The sequence below is a fragment of the Rhinolophus sinicus genome, chromosome 13 (assembly GCF_057876585.1).
Source record: "Rhinolophus sinicus isolate RSI-liver-muscle chromosome 13, RSI-T2T, whole genome shotgun sequence".
Taxonomy (NCBI): domain Eukaryota; kingdom Metazoa; phylum Chordata; class Mammalia; order Chiroptera; family Rhinolophidae; genus Rhinolophus; species Rhinolophus sinicus.
The window spans coordinates 6,636,380-6,657,478 of NC_142513.1; the positions used below are offsets into that span (position 1 = coordinate 6,636,380).

The window sequence follows — 21,099 nt, forward strand, 5'->3', positions numbered from 1 at the left end:
CAGTCCAAATGTCATTCATGCCAAAGATGAGAACCTCAAGTTCTAGAGAAATTGGAACCGAAGAATGGAGAAAATGAGTGAAGGGCATTGTTTACTTATGATGTCCCTGTGGTATTTCCTACCTAAGAAAGACATAGCAACTTCTCTCTTCTTCATTGATGCTGCTTCTCTTCTGTAGATTACTCTTTAACATTCCTGAAAACTTGGGTGCTGTGACTTAACCCCACGCGAAACCCACGCACAAAGATGGGATCAAGGAAAACTGGACGGCAAATTCAACCACCTGCCATAACTCGGTGAATATTCTTCCTGTTGTAAGACTTGAAAAAGTCTTCAGGACCTTGGTTTAATGGAATCAACAATTCGGTCATCTGCCTATGGCATTCAGCTGCAAAGTAAACTTTTCTTTTCCCTGAGTCTTTTGCTTCCAAATCAGTGGGAAACAAAGGATCTCTCCCACTCCATTCAGTTTCAGTGATTTGCAGATAGACATGGGAGCAATAGATGAGCCATGTAAAACATACAGTGATGAAAAAGCATACTTATTAACCTTGTAAACATTCCATGAAAGTACAAGGGAAGCTTTATGAGGATTATCCAAGTGTCCTTTTTATATAATAGCGCTTTGTACTTCGAAATGTTCATATATCTATAACACGGAATTGCACAGAACATCCTAGGAAAATGCAATTTCCAACTCTTCCAGCAATGCTGCTGTTAAAACATTACTTTTCAGTGTCTTAACACTCAGAAAATTGTCTCCTCAAACAAGATCAGTCCAACTCACAGAAAAGCACTTTGAACCCAATATTTAGCTAACCGTCAAAAGGAATTCAAAAGAAGGCTAATTGAACACTGAGTTTTTGAAGTTCTCAAATGACAACCCAGGTTTTTTCTTGAAAACACCAACAGCGGCAGCTTGGCTGGAAGCGGGAATCAGACAAGAGAACTGATTGAAACCTGCCTCCAAATTGGAAGAAAAACTTCCAATAGGAAGCTGTGAGGTTTGAAATCACTTTGTTAGATTATTCATCATTCAAATGGCCTCCGGGCTTACTGTTGGGCCAGTGAGCTTCCAGGCACTCAGCAGTAAATGCACCTTCGTAAGAAGGACCCACCCTTTCGGAGGAAAGGTAAGCCTCTTTATCTCTCCATCCCGTCTTCCCCTTCTATCTCTCTTTTCTATCTGCATGTTTTGCAATCAGGGTGCTCAGCCAGTACCGGCACTGCTTAACTGTATCTTTCTCTTCCCGAGCTTTTTGACTCACTGATTTCAAGTTTCTCTTTAATAGGCCAGCTATGGCAGACTTCAACCGGAGACAGGAATGAAAAGGCAAGCTGGAAAACCACACGGGAGGTTTCACGAAGAGGAGAGCAGTCTGACATTTTTTCATCTACATCCTTAGGCCTCACTCCAGCCTACACAGACAAGTGACAGGAAACTACCAGCGATCACTGAATGAACTGCTCAGCCAGTCTCGAGTTGGTTTTCAAGAAAAGGGGAGGGCAGGAATACAGACATTCTGCCCAGGAGAATCTAGTGAGAGAGAAAATCTCACTCCTACAAGATCCCTGAAGTTTGTTACCAGTGATGCAGTACATACTTGACCAAAAATAAAGTTGCCTAACTGGTTTGGCCATTTCAGGAGGCTACTACAGAAAGAAGTCAACAGAACCTTATCATTTCAGTTATGTCTCACTTGGACGTTATTTTCAAGTAAATATTTATCATTTCAATGCGGTTCCATTGCCGCCACTGCTGTCTTTGAAATGGATTGATTGACACAGTGTCTTGGATGAAGCGGACGCCATAGCAACAAGCCTAGAGAGGCTGGGGCTTCCACTGAGCTGTTCTTTATGTGGCCACTGGGAGGGGGTGGGGGAGTAGTATCTGGTGACTCTTGCCATTGGGACTTTGCAGTTATCTTGTCACATTGTAGCTGAATTCCTTTGGCCTCTCTGGGCTCCTCCAGTCCATGCCGGATTTCACATTGCACATCTCCCTGAAGTCCACAACGGAGCATTTTTCTTTCTCTCTTCATTCAGGAAGTGGCCGGCCTAGCCCTGAGATTCTTTCTGCTCCGATGATATAAACAAATTGCAGAGGAAGTCAAGTCAAACTTTCCCTTGCTTCTTTTGTTCTCCCAACTAGCAATTCAGAAAACAGAGCCAACTTTTTTTTTTTTTTTTTTGGATGCCTTTTAACGATTGCTCTTAACTGGAAAGGGAGGAACCCTTCTGTTTTGTTTGTTTGTTTGTTTGTTTGTTTTTTAAAAAGATCCTCCTAAATTTATTTTTTCAAAACAGGAGAAATGTCCTGGAAGTTTTTTTCTTTTTCATTGAAGGCTGTTTTTTGAGGCTTTTCAAACCAAATTGCTCCCTTGACATTGCACAGTTACCTAATTGTTGTTCTTTCCTTTGAATTTCAACCAGGAGGGCAATAATAAGCTTTGCATGGACAATGACTAAATGGGAATCTTCTGGTGCCCTAATCCACAGCCAAGGACAGCTAACAGTCATGATTCAATAAGGGTGCCAGTAGAAGGCATGCACCAGACAGAAAGGAGACATCTTATCTGTTTAATCTACAGATACTGCTAGAAAAATCACACATAATTAAGGCCTTCTCAGCAGAGGCTGTGGAGCTTTATCACCAGCTTGTAAGATTTCATCTCAGGTTTCACTGATGCCTCTGAGAGTGAACATTTTCAACCAGAGGTACCTGATAATCCAGGTGACATGTTTACCACGCCTATTTTAGTCATCTAATAAAAGTTTCTCTGCACTAAATAAATAAATAAAGCAAGGAAAACAGAATGGCGATATACAACACGTATTTATAGGGTGGCCCTGAGGTGGCTTCCCCGATTAGATGTTCTGTTACGTTCGTTGATCCTGGTGCAAGAAATAAAGAAGACGTGACAGCGCGTGGTGTCTATATGCCTACCTTTCTTGTCCTCAAGTGGCCCTTTTCTGTACACAGGTGGGTACTCAACTGAACACAGCCCTATTTTCTAGTGAAGCATGTTAGAGTTCAAATACAGGCTGCAGCTTCTTACTGAGTCTCTGTGGTCCCTTCTATAAAATGTGAATACATCGTAACCTGACAATACTGTTACATGGGTTAGAAACAACACAGGAAGAGATAGAGATGTCGAAATACATCTCACTTAACCCAATGTGTGGCATATGTTAGGTTCTCAATTAAAAGGTAGTTATCATTATTAAAATTTATAACGCTACGTGATTTCTTTTGGGTCAGGAAAAACATTAATAGCACTGGTAGAATCTGAACTTTATAAAATTTGCAAAGTGACTCTATGTCAGAACAGGTTTGTTCAGTTATGATCGTCCTCTCTCTCTCTCTCTCTCTCTCTCTCTCTCTCTCTCTCTCTCTATATATATATATATATATATATATATATATATACTGTAGGTATTTTTAGACTAATAGGTATATAAGATCATTTGTGCATGTTGTAATTGACAGTGTAATTATTGAATAAACAGCGGATGAAAGGAAAATGTGAGGTTCTGAAAGCTGGCTTTAATTCAAATCTTATCTTATACTCATTAAACTGTTTATTTACCTGGCCGCGTTCTCCCTGCTGTGGATTATTTTCCAGGCATGCATTTCCCTTAAACAACATCAGATGAAAAAATGATTTCATTTGCATCGCAGGGGAGATGGAGACAAACAGAAAACCCAGAGGCAGCGACTTGCTTGGAGGCCTTCGAGGTATGCACGCCAGTGTTAGAAGTTGTGTACACTTCCACACCCCATAACTGTTTCTGAAGCTTTGATGTATAAACATGCAATAGCTACAATGCTGCTGAATTTCTGTAAAGCAAAGAGAGCTATCATGCATTGGTGTACTTGCCATATATTTGTAGAACTCAACAATTGCCTTCAACAGACTTCATCAAATCCCTACTATGTGCCGGGTACAAGGATACAAAACGGAGTAGTTAGTCGTCAGAGCACGCTTTCCCAATATGAAGACTAGACACACGTGAAGAACCAGATATTCAGGGCTATCAGCACAACCCCTTTTTGCCTGTGAAAGGAAACAGCCAGAAAAATTCAGAACAGCTATTTTTAATTTCAGCATACACATATGTTTTTGTCTCATTGAAATAACATAACTTTACTTTTCATTTTAGTTCGATTTTTATTTTAATTTTTAATGGAGTACCGGTCCTGAGATAGCGTGTCTTGTGGTTCAGAAAATACTCCTCCCCCACCCCTGCTTTGGGTGGGATATGCTTCCCTGCCCGGCTGATGCTGGACTTGGCCATGTGGCTTCGTTGGCTAATCAGTTGCTAGTGAGCATGACCCAAGCCAAGCCTCAGAATGTGTTTCTGTGCAGAGCGGGTCCTGCTCTTCTGCATTTCAATCATGGCCATGAGAAGCACGTACTTGCTCATCCAAAGAGGAAGAAGGACACCGAGAGTAGACCTGGATGCAACCTACAACTGAAAGCCCAGCCGAGCACAATCTAGACCATCTGAAAACCAGCCAATGTGCAGATGCTTTTGTGAGATTAAATAATGACTGTTTTAAGCCACTGAGTTTGGGGCGATTTGTTGCATGGCATTATTATCGCAATGGCTGACTGATGTAAGCCCCGTAATATTTATAGGTCTTAATCCGACCATGGGTGCACCAATACAGATACTAAGGGGGTGGGGAGAAGCAAATTTAATTTAAAAAAAATGTTTCAAACACGTGCCTTACTGATTTGACTTTGTTATGTAAATCAAGGTCAAGTATAGCTTTTCACGTACTAAATGAAACTTGAGGCCCATAATGTTTAAATGAAGCAGAATATCGTTAAAGAATAAAAGTATGAGGCACTCATTTCTTAATTCAGCACTAGATAAAGCCTTCATTCCACAAATGCTTCATTCCCAAAAAAAAAAAAAAATGTGTTCACTTAAAGATACACTAGTTGTACTCTTTTGAGCTAGATCTTGAAGTTACAGTATTGAATATTAATAGCTGACCTTTATCAAGGGTTACCATAGACCAGGCACTGTTCTTAGTGCTTTATCGACACCAATTTATTTAATCCTCAAAACGTAATATGCTAGTTACTATGACTACCCCCATTTTACAGATGAGAAAACAGGGGCACCAAGAGGATAGGTGACATACCCATGCTCCCACAATTTGTAAGAGAAAAAGCTGGGATTTGAGCCTAGGCTGTCTGGTTTCAGAGCCCACACTCTTACCCACCACCGTACAGGAAATTTACAAAGTAAATTGGGGCAGTGACTTTAAGAAGACAAATCAGTCATCACAAACCATGGGCAGGGCCATGATTGAAAAGAACAGGAAACAATGGTTCAGCATAAAAGTGAGGACCTGTTTTAGACAGGTGGCCAGAGAAGGCTTCTCCAGTTAGGTGAAATTGTCTCAAGGATAAGTATGATCAGATGAAAAAATAGCTGGGAGAGAGAAGAAGGTTCTGCACAGAGAGAACAGCAGGAAGGGTGGTCTGGAGGCAGTACAGCTTGTGTCTGAAGGACTGGAAAATGGCCATTGCTTCAGTGAGGCCAAGAGGGAATGGTGTCTCTTACTCATTGCCACAGGACGGGGGTTGGTCAACAGATTTTCTATAAAGCGCCAAATAGTAAATATTTTAAGCTTTGTAGGCCATATGGTCTCTGTCACAATTACTCAAGTCTGACATTGTAGGGTGAAAGCAGCCATACACAATAAGTAAACCCATAAGCGTGCTGATGTTCCAATAGCATTGTATATACGTATGGACATTGAAATTGAAATTTCAGCGTGACACTTCCACCAACAGCAAGTATGTGCGTAAAGACACACAGGATATTTACACGTAGTGCATTTCCCACCTATCAGGTAACTCCTTGTATGTGATGCATCTTGACCTTGGAACTCTGGTGAGTTCTCTGTTAAAATATAGCGTTGGTCATACCGGTAAAAGCAAGAGCTAATTGTCAATGAAAGTAATGACAAGGCAATTGGGTTATTTAATCACTGTATTAATACGGATTCTCCAGAAAAACAGAACCAATAGAGTATGTATGTACAGGACGAGATTTATTATGAGGGATTGGCTCGCACAGTGATGGAGGCTGAGAAGTCCCACGACCTGACCTGCCGTCTGTAAGCTGGAGACCCCGGAGAGCCCGTGATGTAGTTCAGTGCAAACCCGAAGGTTTGAAAACCAGGAGTGCCGAGGGCCTGAAAAGATCAATATCCTTGCTCACGCAATTAGGCAGGAAGGGCCAAATTTTACCTTCTTCTGCCTTTTTGTTCTAGTCAGGCCCTCAACAGACTAGATGATGCCCACCCACACTGGGGAGGGTGCCCTACTTTACCAGAGGTCACTGATTCAAATGTTAATTTCATCTGCAAACACCCTCACAGATCCACCCAGAAATAGGGGTTAACCAATTTCTGGGCAACCCACAGTTGTGGTCACATTGACACATGAAATGAACAATTACAATAATCTGATTATTAAAGCGGAGTAAATGATATAGTCACCCAGGAAAAAGAAGTCACGTTCTTGCTGCAATCTTGGCACTGACAAAGATAACTTAAAACGCGCACTCCATCTTTACAAAGAGGATAGCACAACAAAGTGGTTCGTGGACATCATCCTTCAAAGAGTATTGAAGTTTCATCACCATCCAAGAAAAATCGAATTGCCTGAAATCTTAGAGGTCATATACGAGAAAACTGGACAGATGTTTTCCCAAATTTAACACAACAATCCTAAAAATGTACATCTCCTAACCAGTACTGAGCAAGGAAGTCAAAAGAAACATTTCTAAATTGACAGTAATAAAATTTTGTAATCGATCCTGAGGGCAGAAAGATGAAATTCTCTTTCTAGTTGTCTCGCTATAGAAAATGATAATCCAGAATCACTGTTATATTAACAGGCAATCAGAAAGTATGTGGCCAAAACATATAGGAAAAAAGGTATTATAGGAAAAGTCAAGTAGTTAATTTTTTAAAAAGACGTTATTTGGGTAGTTCCATTTTCAAAATAACATCGTTTTTAAAAATTAACTAACTACTTGACTTTTCCTATAATACACCTGAAACTAATAAAAAAAGAAAAAGATGTTATTTGGGGGGTTTTTTTTATGTCAGTGATATTTTTCAGCTTTAAAACATTTTTAATTTGTATTGTATTCTTTTTCCTAAGGAAATCCCGCAAATTGTAAAACCTTCAAGGCCTACCAACCTGAAACCAGCGCTGAGTAAGTACCTGCTACATAAGCCAAGCATATCTAGATGCTAGAAACATAACCTTGACAGCAAAGAATGATAGTGGTTTTTAAATATATCCACAAATTCTTTGACACTACCCCCTTCAAGAGGCAGAGGCTAATATTTCCTCTCCCTTTGAGGGCTAGGCTGGACCTAGTAACTTGTTCCTAAGGAGCAGAATATTATGCAAGTGACATCCAAGGGGAGCCATAAAACACATGGCAGTTTTGTCCTTACTCTTTCACTATGGAAGCTAGCTGCCTTTTTTCATGAGAACATTCAAGCAGCATTCTGGAAAGATCCACATGGCGGGGAACTGAGGCCTCCCGCCAATCGCCCTGTGAGTGCCATCTTAGAAATTGATCCGCCAACTCAAGTCAAGCCTTTAAGACACTGGCAGCCCCAGCCAACATCTTGACTATAGTGTGACTACTTATGAGAGACCCTAAGCCAGAACCATCCATCCAGACTGCAATCAGTGATTCCTGACCTCAGAAAGGGTGTGAGGTGAGAAATGTTTATTTCTAAGATGCTAAGATTTGGGGTAATTAGTTACACAGCAAGACATAAATAATATACAAACAAAAGTCCTGGCTTTGTGACTCTTACATTCTGATATGTGTTTAATAAGAATTGAATAGAGGTTTGTTTTTGTTTTTTTGAGAAACTGATGAATGGCAGTATGTTAAAGAAATGTGTCATTATCCATTCATTCATATATCAAATATTTATAAAATGGACATCATCAAAATTTAAAACTTTTACTCTGTGGAAGACATTCCTAAGAGAATGTCTTAAGACAAGCCATAAACTAGAAGAAAATATTTGCAAATCATATATCGGACAAAGGATTTCTATCTAGAATATGATTTTTAAAACTTTTAAAATTCAATAATAAAAAAACAAAGCCACCCAGTATTTTTAAATGGGCAAGAGTTGAACAGACACAAATAAAAAAATACACACTGATGACAAATAAGCAAATGAGATTAAGCACCTTTAACCTCACAATGAGCTACTGCTACAAACCTATTCAAATGGCAACAGTTTTTTAAAAACTGATATATCAAGTACTGTGATTCTCCAAAAATAAGACCTAGCTGGACCATCAGCTCTAATGCATCTTTTGGAGCAAAAATTAATATAATACCCAGTTATATTATATTATATTATATTATATTATATTATATTATGGTATATTATGGTATACTATACTATATTAGACCTGGTCTTATATTATAGTAAAATAAGACTGGGTCTTATGTTAATTTTTGTTCCAAAAGACGCTTTAGAGCTGACGGTCGGGTAGGTTTTGTTTTCCGAGAAACACAGTACTAACTTTCATAGGGCTGTGGTGAGGATTAAATGAAATGATGCGTGTGTGATACTGGGCACATAATTTGTCCACGGTCTATGTATCATCAGAAATTTCAAAAGAAAATTAAGAACCAGAGCTTTGGAAGAGAAAGTAGAAAGAAGAGAGACTAAAATTTTAATTAAATGTCACCATATAGGAGTTTGCCTCAAAGGAACTGAATTCTTTTTCTGAGAATTTCAACCATTATTGGGTCATCTGCCTTTTTACAGGACAAGGAGGTTGGTGTAAAAATGATGTCACATTTACACAGACTCTCACATTACTAGCCCCAGGTTATATATGTGGCTCAGAGAGGTCAGTAGCTTGCCCAAGGCCACACAGCAATTGACTGGCAGAGCCAGAATTCCCAGGGTAGTTGTTCTGTTCTCCCTCCACAATATAGCCTTCCAAACTTGGAAGGGGAAAGGAGGTGATGTTTCTAGTTCAGGGGAAATATCCCACCTTACTGTGCTTACTGCACACGGAAAACCTCTAATCCCACCACCCGCCACCGCCTCTGCCCTCTGAGGTCCCTCCAATTTTACAGTCTTATATTGAGTACCTGCCCTCTCCCACGTTCCCCCACCTCACTAGATTACTGTTAGCCAACACGTTTTCCATGTGCACTCCCAAAGACCCTTTTTATACATTTTTTTCTAATTGCCCCCCATGACGTGTTAATACCACGACTGTACTGTATCTCTGTTTATGTACTATACACATCTGTGTGCTTTAGCGATAAAAAGAGTGAGGTTGTTTTGCCCCTCCTCCCAAGAATCAGTTTGATCCCTCTGTGGGCAGTTCTGTGCCCCTTGGGAAGGGATGTCGAGGGTGGTGTGAAAGATGCAGCTGCCCCATGTGAAACTGGCCTTAGTTGGAACCTGACAGTGTGGCTTGATTCATCTCGCCCTCTCCTTATGTGCTAGTTCCCAGGATCTGTCCAGAATTGGGAAAGTGCATAACTCTACTGGCCCCTTCTTGAAATGGAACACTTCCCCATTTCCACTTTGCTCTTCCCCAATCTCTTGCTGTCTCTGTTCACTTGCAGCCCACCCAGATGCAGAAGTGATTCTAGGAAAAGCAAAAGCCACAGGAGGATCTCTTCCAGGTGACAAGGTCACTCCCAGTCACCCCAAATTTCATGCTTGCCCAGCTTTTTAAACATGTTCTGCATTGTCTCTTTAATTTCAACACAGTCTTTCTCAGTCTCTGTTTCCAGAGAACCCTTTACACTTTGAGAACATACTACACCAGCCCTTTTCTAGAAATCATCATAGCTAATTTCCACCAAGTACTGAACTGGGTTCTTTTCAGGGATTATCACGATATCATTTTGGCAACAACTGCCATGTTACAGGTGAGGAAATGGAGGCTCAAAGAAGTTGGTGAACTCGCTCCAGGTCACACAAGGATAAGTGGGGGCCCAGCCCAGGCTGCCAATCCAGGACAGACTGGCTCTAAGAGTATGTTGGTAACCACCATGAGACGCCACTGCTTAATTTTAGTGTATCACTTCCCTCACAGTGGGGAGGAAACAGAAGTTAGATATTTCCAAATGGGGAGAGGGTATCTTTGTGTTTTATATAAGTTTATTCTCCCAGCCACAAAAGGAAACCCTGATGCTGAGTAGTACATAAGCTAGACTTTTTTTTAGTGGTGCATCTGATAATTGGTTACAATTTACTTTACTGCTTTTAACGACTCCACTACTCATTGACTACATGATAAAATGGTTCCCTCAAGATGTAAACTGCCCAGTGAAGACAAGGCTCCAAGGAGAAAAACTCGTATACTTTGCCAGATGTGCCCAGAATCTTTGGAAAGACTTGAACGATGAATTGTGTCTTCTACGTTGCCCGAATTTTCTTTCCACATAACGTTCTTCAGCTCAGTTTGCATTGTGAAAACCTTGAATAGCTTCCTGTGTTCTTGTAGAACTAAGTGAGTATTCTTTCAGTTTCTTTTCATAGTTCAGGAAAGAAGAAAAAAAAAACTTCTATGATGACCTAGAATGTTTCTGTTCTATTATGTATAAAATAACTGGGAATATGCCTTCTGCTCTACACTTTATACAAAGTACCTTTAATACCCACCACAGTGTCTGGTAAATGTCCCAATACCCAGTTTCTGGATACAAAAAGGAGGCTCCGAGAAGGGAAGTGACTGGCCTGGGGACACACAGCTGGGTGTTGAGAGCAGCAGAATTCAAGCCTTTTGCCGGCCCCAGGACTCATGTGCTTTTCAATAACACCATTTTCCCGTATGTGGCCAGCACATTGGTCAAAACTTTCCCTTTCAGGCACCTTTGAAACTTCCAGCAGAAGCCTAAAATTTCCATTTGTAACCCAACAAATGCGGAAAAAAAAAAAGAAGAAAAAAAAATCCTTTACTTGACATTTCCAGTCAATCACTTTTTGGTTCTCAAAACTGGCAGGCAGACTTCCAGTTTCTAGCCCTGCGTGCAAGGAGCTTAGAAGTCACCACTCCATCCTAGCCACAAGGAAAAAGCTGAACAAACTGGAAAAATTAATAGCTCTTCTTAGACCTGTTAGAGATGTGATGTCACGGGGCAAACCACTGCCCCCCAAATTGGAGAGACAGACAGGTGAATACAGAAAATCACAACTTTCTGGAACATGGACGTCTGTGGGAACTAGTGCGAGACAGGAAACCTGACCTGAAACTGATGAATTGATAGAGAATCATTGTGGACAGATCTGAGAGTCAAAAACTCCAGGGGATCCCAGGCATAGGGTGTCCCCACACTTTTGTGAGTTTTACCTCCAGGAGCTTGACCAGGTTTTCCTACTGAGTGTTGGAGAAAAGTCCCCTGTGCTTCCAGCAGGGGGCAGGGAAAAAGCACCATTTTGAAAGGGGCCAGAGCACTCTCTTCTTTCTAACAAGGTCTGCCCTCAGGGGAAACGAGTTACCAGAACCTAACCTGCTGGATTATCAGAGCCTACCTGACCTGAGGAAGGGAAATACCTAACTGGAGCCTGCTCTAGCCATCCTGCCTAACCTAAGGGGCTTAGGAGATAGATGAACTGAGAAACTTTCATGACGTTCACAGGCCAGAGGCACAGCCTCACCAAAGGACTGAGACCTGATCACCGGACTGTAGAAGACCTCCCTCCCCAACACCTCACCACCACATTGCTACAGGCCTATTTACAGCAAGCAGGAAAAAATGACAAGGCATACTACAAAGTAAAGCCCCATTTGAAGAGACAGAGCAAGCATCACACATGGCAGGGGTGTTGGAATTATCAGACCGGGAATTTAAAACAACTCATATGATTATTATGCGAAGGGCTGTAATGGATAAAGTGGACAGCATGCAAGAACAGATGGGCAATGTGAGCAGGGAGATGGAAATGCTGAGAGAGAACAAAAACAAAAAATGCTAGAGATAAAGAAAAAAACAACAACACTGGAAAAGAAATGAAGACTGCCTTTGATGGGCTTATTAGTAGACTGGATCTGGCTGCAGAAAGCATCTCTGAGCTTGGGAACACACCAATAGAATCTTCATAAACCAAAAAGCAAAGAGAACAAAGATTGAAAAAAATAGAATGTCCAGGGGCTGCGGGATGACGACAAAAGCTATAACATAAGTGTAATGGGAATAACAGAGGGAGAAAAAAGAGAGAAAGCAACAGAAGAAATATTTGAGGCAATAATGACTGAGAATTGCCCCCAAATTAATGCCAGACACAAAACCACAAATCCAGAAAGCTCAGAGACATCAAACAAGATAAATGCCAAAAAAAATTTTTTCAATTAAAAAGAAACTACATCTAGGCATATCATATTTAAATTGCAGAAAATCAAATTTAGGGGGAGAGTCCTGAAAAAAGTCAGAGGGAAAAATTACCTTGCTTCTGGAGGAGCAAACATAAGAACAATGTCCATCTTCTTCTCAGAATCCATTCAAGTAAGAAGAGAGTGGAATGAAATGTTTAAAGTGTTGAGAGAAAAAAACCTGCCAACCTAGAATTCTGTTCCATGCAAAATTTTCCTTCAAAAGTGAGGGAGAAATAAAGACTTTCCGAGACAAAAAAAAGTGGAGGAAATTATTTGCCAGTTGACCTACCTGGCAAGCAATGTTCAAAGTTCTTCATTTGGATGAAGGTACAAACTTCCAGCTGACACAGCTGTTTAGGATATATTTGAAAGTTGCTAAGAGAGTAAATCTTGAGTTCTCATCACAAGAAATAAAACTTAGTTTTCCTTGTTTTTTGGTACCTATATGAGATGATGGATGTTAAGTAAACTGTGGTAATCATTTCACAATACGTGTAAGTCAAACCATTACTCAGTACACCTGAAACACGTCCACTGCTGTATGTCAATTCTGTCTTAGTAAAACTGGGAGAAACGTTCTTCAGAGAAAAGAAACATAATTTAGGTCAGAAACTCAGATATACAGCACAGAAGGAAAAAGTGAAGGTAAAATAGAAATTTTTATTTTTCTTGATAACAGTTTGTTCAAAATGATAACCACAACACTGTGTTCAATGATGTATTCTTATGTACATATACATGCTGATGTGTAAGTGAAATGCATGACAGCCATGATTCCAGAGATGGAAGAGAGAGATTAGAATGACTTTGTTACTCTAAATACGGGTACTACTTGTAAAGTGGTAGAGTGTTATTTGCAAGTGGACTTGGATCAGTTGGAAAGATATATGTGTATATAAATGTATAGGTATATAAATGTATATTGCAAATTCTAGGGCAACCACTAAGAGAAAGCACCCACTCAACATACAGCCTGGGAAAGCACCATCCCACGCAGGATGAGAAAGAGACGGAGCTCAGGACACATGTTGGAGGAGGTGGACCAGAGGAAGCTGTGCTCGCTCTGAGCCGGAAACATGATATTTTTACTTCCTCACATGGCCGCACCTGGCACCCATGGCCTTACCATCAGTCACACAGTGGGGGAGCCCAGCAGTTATAACCTCAGTGGCTTCAACACCTTTGGGACCTTTTGGAAAATGATTGTGGCTTGGCAGTAAGTTACCTGGTGGTTTCTATGCCCGCAGCATCTTACAGCCAGATTTCAAAGACAAAAACCACAGGTATTTGTCCTCTTCACGCCCGTCTCCCATGTGTGACAGTGCCTGGCTCAGGGAGTTTCTCAGAAGAGTGAAAAAAGGTGAATGAAGGATGAAGGGAAAGAAAAGAGAGAGGAAGGAGGGAGGAAAGAAGGAGTTTCTTTAAAGTTGAGATGAATCTCTCTGGAAAAGTTTGCAATGAACTGTAAAACAGAGTAAGGATCAAAGTTCTGCCTTTTTACTGCTTTAGTGCTTATAAAATATGTGTGTGTGTGTGTGTGTGTGTGTGTGTGTGTGTGTGTGTTTGTGTGTGTGTACAGCATAATAGTCAAAGGTGGAGCATCTTAAGTCAGACAATCCTTGGTTCAAATCCTAGTTCCGCCACTTACGAGCTCTATGTTCTAGGCAAATTCCTTCAGGTAGCCTCAGTTTCTTCATCTATAAAATGGGGGTAATGATAGCATCTATATTGTAAGGACTTCATAAGCTCACATACGAGTACATAAAACTCTTCGTACAAATCTCTCACACATTTTAAGCGCTCAGGTAATGTTACTCTTATTATATCATTATTGCTTCATTATTAACAATTGATGTAAGTGTCCAGATTTGCTGAGGGAGAAGGCGGTCGTTGGAGAATAGATAAGGGGTGGGTGTGAAGGACAGAGACCTGAAAAGAGAAAGGAACATTTCTTTCTCCCAATCTTTGGGTTCTAGCAGGATGTTGTTGACTAATTGATTGTGGTGTTGGGAAAAAAAAAAAGGGGGGGAGGGTCTCGTGGCCCTTGGACAGAACTGAGACTGCTGTGCACCTAGAATGTTCTCTCCAATTGCCACGCCCCATCACAGAGTTGGGCGACAGCCAGAGAAGGATAACACCATTGATCCAAGGGCCAAGGGAGAAAAGGGAGGCTGGGGAGCAGAGATGCTAGGATGTGGCTAAGAAATAAACTGAAACACTTCAATCTGGAAAGATGAAGTCTGGCCAGGGAGGGTTGATAAAATCAACTGCTCTCACTCATGAAAGCTGCCTCTCAGCTGGGCATCCATGTTGACCGAAACCCTGAACACTGTCCCTGCAGGCCAAACTGAAAATCTTGAGACAAATAGGATCGAAGAGCAAGTCTTGCCCTTGAGCTGTGGGATAGGGGAAATCATCCATTTATTTGTTCATTTCACGAGTCATTGCTGATTGCCTGAGTAAGGCACCACGGTAGACATTGGGGTTTGAGCAGCAAATAGTCAGGCGTGGTTCCCTTTCTCCAAAAGTTCACTTGCATGGAGGCCCCCGTTGCAGGGTACTGTCTTTTCCACAAGTCCTACCAGCCCAGTGGTACCAGGTGTCCGAGCGAGACACAGTCTACCATGCCACGCCATTTACCAAGGAGCCTGCTTTATGTTTTCTGCTTTTTACACACTGCATACTATTAGGCTAAACCATAGGTAATTGCCATTGCTATAGTTTGAGAATAGTCAAATATCAACGATTTCGTATGATTCAGCCTAACATGTTTACCTGGTCCCCAGAGGCCTTTGGGCTTGTGTTCTAGGCAGCCCAATTTATTTCAGTTCCTCAAACCGCCAGGTCTTTACACATGCTGTTCCCTCCCCGTTAAACGTTTCAGCTGGCCAACTTTGTCCCCTCAGCAGGCTTCTCTGGTGATGGTGCTTCCTCCAGGAAATGTCACCTGATCCTTCACTATCTGGGCTGGTGTGCCCCTGAATTTTCCTGATGGGCCATCTTCTTCCAATATTAATAATAATAATAATAATAATAATAATAACTAACACTTATGATTTACTATATGCCATGTCAAATGCCAGACACTCTTGTAATATTCTAGTATGTCTAATATATTAGATATATACATTTCTTGACCACAGCCGGCAATGATCCAAGGCCACTCCTTTACATGGGGTGTAGTGGTGCGATGAAGATATACATAATTATATAGATATGGATATAGATATAGAAAATATAGATATAAATGAGATAGATATGGATGATCTAGATATACAAGGTCGGACAATTAAGTTCACAAACTCATCCTAGAAACAGTGCTACATACAAGTAGATATAGGCATAGACATAATTTAATCCTCTCACAACAGTATGTGCTGCATACTATTATTATCCCCATTTTACAGATGAGAAAACTAAGGCATAGAGATGATTGGGACCCACACAGCTAGTAAATGGCAGCACCAAGATCTGATCACAGTCTGTCTTTCTCCAGAGCCATGCTTTTGCCACCACACTCTCCAGGGTCATCATAATTATTCCTGTGTGTCTTTCTTCCCCACCGGACTGAAAGTTCTTCAAAGGCAGAGACAGTACCTACGCAGTGTGCTGCAGTGCTAACTTCCATGGTATCTGCACAAAAAAGGTGCGTTTGTTGTCTGCTGGACTTGACAGAAGGAAAAGGAAGTCAAGCGGTATTGCCAAAATATCAAGGGATGTGCGACCTTTTTTAATGTTATGAACCATTGCTGATTAGGCAGCTCAAGAATTGATTAGAGGGAGGGAGCGTAGAACCAAAAGAGGGAAAAACAAGCAGGAATGGGGCTTTCATGAGTCCATTCTGAGGGGTGTGTGGGTAGAGAGTTGCCACGCATTTTCCCAGCAAAACTCTCAATGGCAGAATAAAGGATCGAAGTGATGTTCCTTGCATTTTGATACGCTTAGAGTTTAGTAGGCAAGAGAGAAATGTTAGGAAAAAGAGAAAACCGGAGGCACTGCAGAATACTAAAAAACATGTACTACACAGGCCTTTGGTTAAATAGTTGTGGTTCTTACAATTTTAATATTCTTTGCTATTTCATTGATTATTTACTATGTACTTGGTATGTGCTTAGCATTTATTTGCTCTAGTGAACAAAACATCCCTAACCACCTGGAGCTTATATCTTAGTGCTCTGCAGTCCAATATGGCAGCCACAAAGCCACACATGGCCACTGAGCATGTGAAAAGTGGCTAGTCAGGACTGAGATGTGCTGTGAGCATAAAAGAGACACCAGACTTTGAAGACTTAGTCCAAGAAATGAATATATAATATCTCATTAACAGTCATTTTACATGGATTTACTGTAGAAATGACAAGACTAGGGAGACATTGAGTTCAGTGAAACATATTATTGTTGTTCATTTCACCTGTTTCTTCGTACCTTTTTAATATGGCTCCTGGAAATTTTTAAATTTCATATGCTGCTTGCATTATACTTCTGTTGGGGAGCCCTGTACTAGAGGTTTATAAGCTAGTATTAAATAAATATGTGTATTAATATGATATCTTGTATTGATGAGTGCTTTGAGTGAAAATGTATCAGGGCAAGAAAATGGAGTAAGCTGGGAGGAAGGACCTCTGGCAGTATTTCCTAGAGGTTGTTCATGGAAGACCTTTCTGAAGAAGTAATATTTGATTTTCCAAAGAAGTACATAAATTCTGATTTCTCGAACAACTGCTTACAGCCCATTCTTTCATTGTATTTTCAGCCAAAGAACTGAATGAATACTCATAGGGAAACTGAAAGAACAAAAACGGTTGAACTAGTGTGTACCTTCTTCTGTGATAGATTTCTAGACTTAGGAGCCAGGAATAATGATTTCCCCTTGCTAAACAGTCAGCACAGATGAGAGTACAATCTTATTTAAGCACAAGTAATAAAGATCTTACAAATAGATTTTCCCTTCCCTGTAGCTATTTGCAGTCACATCATCCATTGTTATTTAATTCTGATAAAACAAAATCCATGTCTGCTGATGAAGGTGGGGGACAGGCAACCAAAGCGTCATGTCCCTCAAGGGCCTAGTTCAATTCCAAACAATCATTGTTTCCTGTATCTACAGAATAAATGCAGAACAGTGGAAATTCTGTTGAAAGAGGGCAGAGACACCTTTAAAATCTCCCGTAGTAAGAGTGTTGCTATTACTGGAAAAGGGTAATTTGAGCAGCTTTCAATTGTATAGTATAAAAACTGAAGCCCAGATTAGAGAGCTTTGCCCAGGGGAAATGAAAGTAAACAAAAATGCTAGCAGTGGAACTGCTGAAACTATAAAATGTGGTTGAACTTTGATCATTAGGAAGCCCTTAAAATGTCAGGTGTGCACAGTCCGAGAGAGCTGTTTATTAGTTGATGAATTCCATCATACACAGTTGCCACGGGTTCACTGCATTTTAATTAAACTTGACAATGGACGCTACATTGGATTGATATTAGAACAATGAGATTTTGTACAGGACTCAAGGGCTGTATTTAGTGGATTCAAATCCAATAAAATAAATCATTTCAATGTTTTTGTTTTCATAGTGAGGGAACCCTAGGTATACCACAGATCATATTGTGTTGTGGACACCAAACCCCACACACTAAAACCTTGATGGAGACCAGATCCCTCAACTGTGGGAATTAAGACTGTGCCTACCACTTAAGAAAGAGTTCTACTGTGTTTGTTTTATTTCTAGATTTTGGCTGTACATGAATCAAAGGCTCTGTCTGTTCTTATCCCCCCAAAGAAAAGAAAACAAAAAGGAAAGAGAGGACAAAGAGTGTTTCCTTTGTTTTCTAAAATGATTTCCAGTTTTTCCAAGTGATTTTTTAAAATAGAAGCGTGGCCGGTGGCTTCATGGTCAGCTTCTGAGACTGACTCATGTGTATGACACGTTATTTGGGGAGCCATTATCTGAGGGAGCCCTGGGAAAGAATTTTGTTCTAGTCACTAATATGTTATGCTTTTAAAAATGAGGTTGTAGCCAGAGTTCTCAGATATCCTTGAGTAAGAAGAATGATTTGGGTTATTATTTCTGTTTGTTGGCACTTCAAAACTGAAAAGCAGTTGGAATGACCCGTGGCGGGACAGCTCTGTGTGTCTGAGGACATGTTTGGAAAAGCAGAAGTGACTCCTTCCGTCTCCCACACCACACACTCACATCCATCTCCTCTCCACTCCCCCATGATTTTGTGTCTGCAGAAGTGCACAGATAGGAGATCAGCTTGCCCGTCGAAATAACAATACCAGTGAAGAAAACCCCAAAGGGCCCAGAAACTAACATTCAAACAAGAAGGTCATATCAAAATTTCATTAGAAAGGAAATAGGTCCTTATGACAAACAAAACAGAAACTGTTGGAAGATGCAGAGGATAATGTGCTGAGCAAGAACGCGATTCACCAGGCTCCTTGCTTCCTTAATTTCCAGCTGTAGAAATATGCCAAGGGAAAAAAAACAAACAAAAATCTCCCCTTGTCCTAGTAAGTGTAGGAAAGAGGGCTATTTTGAATCCAAAGCCAAGGCTGTAGGGGCTGGGGGGGTCGGGTGGGGGGGAATGTGGGCACTCCCTAACAACAGAAGGACTTTTGCAGTATCCGGTCCCAGACTATAAACATTCAGAACCTCCTCGCCAAACACATAATAAAATTTTCCTCTCTCTCTCTCTCTCTCTCTCTCTCTCTCTCTCTCTCTCTCTTCCTGTAGTTTGTACTATTCACATGTAAATCACGAGGAATATTAGCGTGGTCTTCGACTTAAAGAATGTTGAATTTTTTCCAGAAGTATCCACAGCTTTGCTCTGAGAAGAAAGTATCTTTTAGGAGATAGTGTAGTAATCAGGAAATGCATGCGTTCATTTCAGCAACTGTTAGACTTGACACAAGAATGTGACAAGCGATCCACTGGTAGGGATCCCAAGAACTATCACCCAGGAAAAGCCTGTTTCAACAAAGAGAAAAGGAACAAGCGCAGCGTTCTTAACCAAAAACGCGCAAAAGGGTCTTGCGTAATAAATCATGAATCTATTCCAAAAGTCAAACAATGTTTGCTCCAAAAGGTGACACGCTGAAATTTTCCTCCAACTGGTTTAGATCAAGAAGCAAATTTTCTCTCTTTCACTTGTTAAGTAAACACCGACTATAAATCTCTTTTAAGAGATGAATCATTTAGCCTCTGCTTCTGACACGGATTAGGTCATTTGTTTGTTTCTGGGATATAGTCTACCCTTGACTACAACTGGGCTCCACAATTTGTTCAAACGTTTTCTGGCAATTTCTGATTTGTTCAGACAAAGACCAGAAGCTTAAATCCCACTGAATTAACCGGTTGGGTTATTACCAAGGTGGAACAGAGCCAGGAGGCTGAGAACATACACATTATGTGCTGTTGGGACATAACGTCTGTTTTCCTAAGGACAGTATCATCTCTAGAACTCTCACCCACCAGTTAATGCAATGAACTGGAAATGTTCTTTTCCTGGTTTTTTGTTGTTGTTTGTTTGTTTGTTTGTTGTTTAACAGCAGGAACAGAAGAGATTGGTAATTAACGTGAGCCATTCTTTTGCCTCTTGGAACATACTACAAAATAAAAAATAACCATCCTCTTTCTTACAACATTGGCATCTCTTACAGTAACCAATAAGCCGAAAAGAAAAGAAAGAGAGAGAGGGAGGGAGGGAGGGAGGGAAAGAGGGAGGAGGGGAACAACAAGAAAACCAATATGATGCTCCACATTTACAGAATAAAAAATGCAGAGACAACATCTGGCTGGATCATTCTAAAAAATCCGAAGTCACCCAAATGGCTTCCATATTCAATTAAGAAGAGGACACTTAAATTATACCTCTGGTTTGCATGACAATTACAGTTTACCTAGGACTTTCACATATATTATTAATTGGTTTGTCTGATATCATTAATCATCTTCTGTATTGGAGGAAGCCCAGGATTAAAGAGATGAAGTCATTTAAGAAAGAGCAGACAAGAATGCACCAAAATAAAAAAATTTAAAAATTAAAAAAAAAAAGAATGCACCAAAATAGACCTTGGTATTTCAGTCTTAGTTTACAGGTTTTATCATGACACCAGAAGGTTTTCATCTTTTCTGGTTCTGCTGTGACATTCATAGAGAGCGCAGTTTCACAGGCGTCTCCTAATTTTTATGAACCCTGTCACAAAATTATTTTGTGAGAATTAAAGCAAAGCACTAAATCGTAACCATTACAGTGGTCCGTGATACAGGAATGAATCCTAACTGTTGGTCCATCTCCTTCTGTTCTGCTCAGAAAACACGTGGGAATGGGTGGTAGGCCTGTTTGCCCACCCAACTTCCCTTCCCATAGATAGCTACTCTCGCTCCATAGAATGGTTTTCAGTGGGGGCCATTCTGTCTGTCAGCGGACATTTGGCAACATCTGGAGACATTCTTGGTTGTCACAATGGGTGGAGAGGAGAGTTAGTACTGGAACCTAATGGGAAGAGACCAGGAATATTGCTCAACGTCTTACAAAGCACAGGACACCTCCACTGCAAAGATTATACAGCCTAGAATATTAGTGCTGCCGAGGATGAGAAATCCTGCTCCATCGGAATCCTGCTCAAGTTACATGGCCCTGTGGGCCCGACCTTCTCCTGACCCACATCAAGGATGGG

At 40.7% G+C, this 21,099-nt stretch overlaps 1 long non-coding RNA gene across 2 annotated transcripts; it reads left to right on the forward strand.

Moving 5' to 3' along the window:
* The first annotated feature begins 218 nt into the window (after nt 1–218).
* Nucleotides 219–16,969, forward strand: LOC141568208 (uncharacterized). 2 transcript variants are annotated; one of them, XR_016018146.1, is made up of 5 exons: nt 219–1,133; nt 1,293–2,983; nt 3,627–3,739; nt 7,197–7,251; nt 13,358–16,969. It is a non-coding gene; the product is annotated as an uncharacterized LOC141568208 (long non-coding RNA). The 2 variants fall into 2 exon arrangements; XR_016018147.1 differs by lacking the exons at nt 7,197–7,251; nt 13,358–16,969 and adding an exon at nt 4,371–4,783 and having other exon boundaries at nt 220–1,133.
* The last annotated feature ends 4,130 nt before the right edge of the window (nt 16,970–21,099 follow it).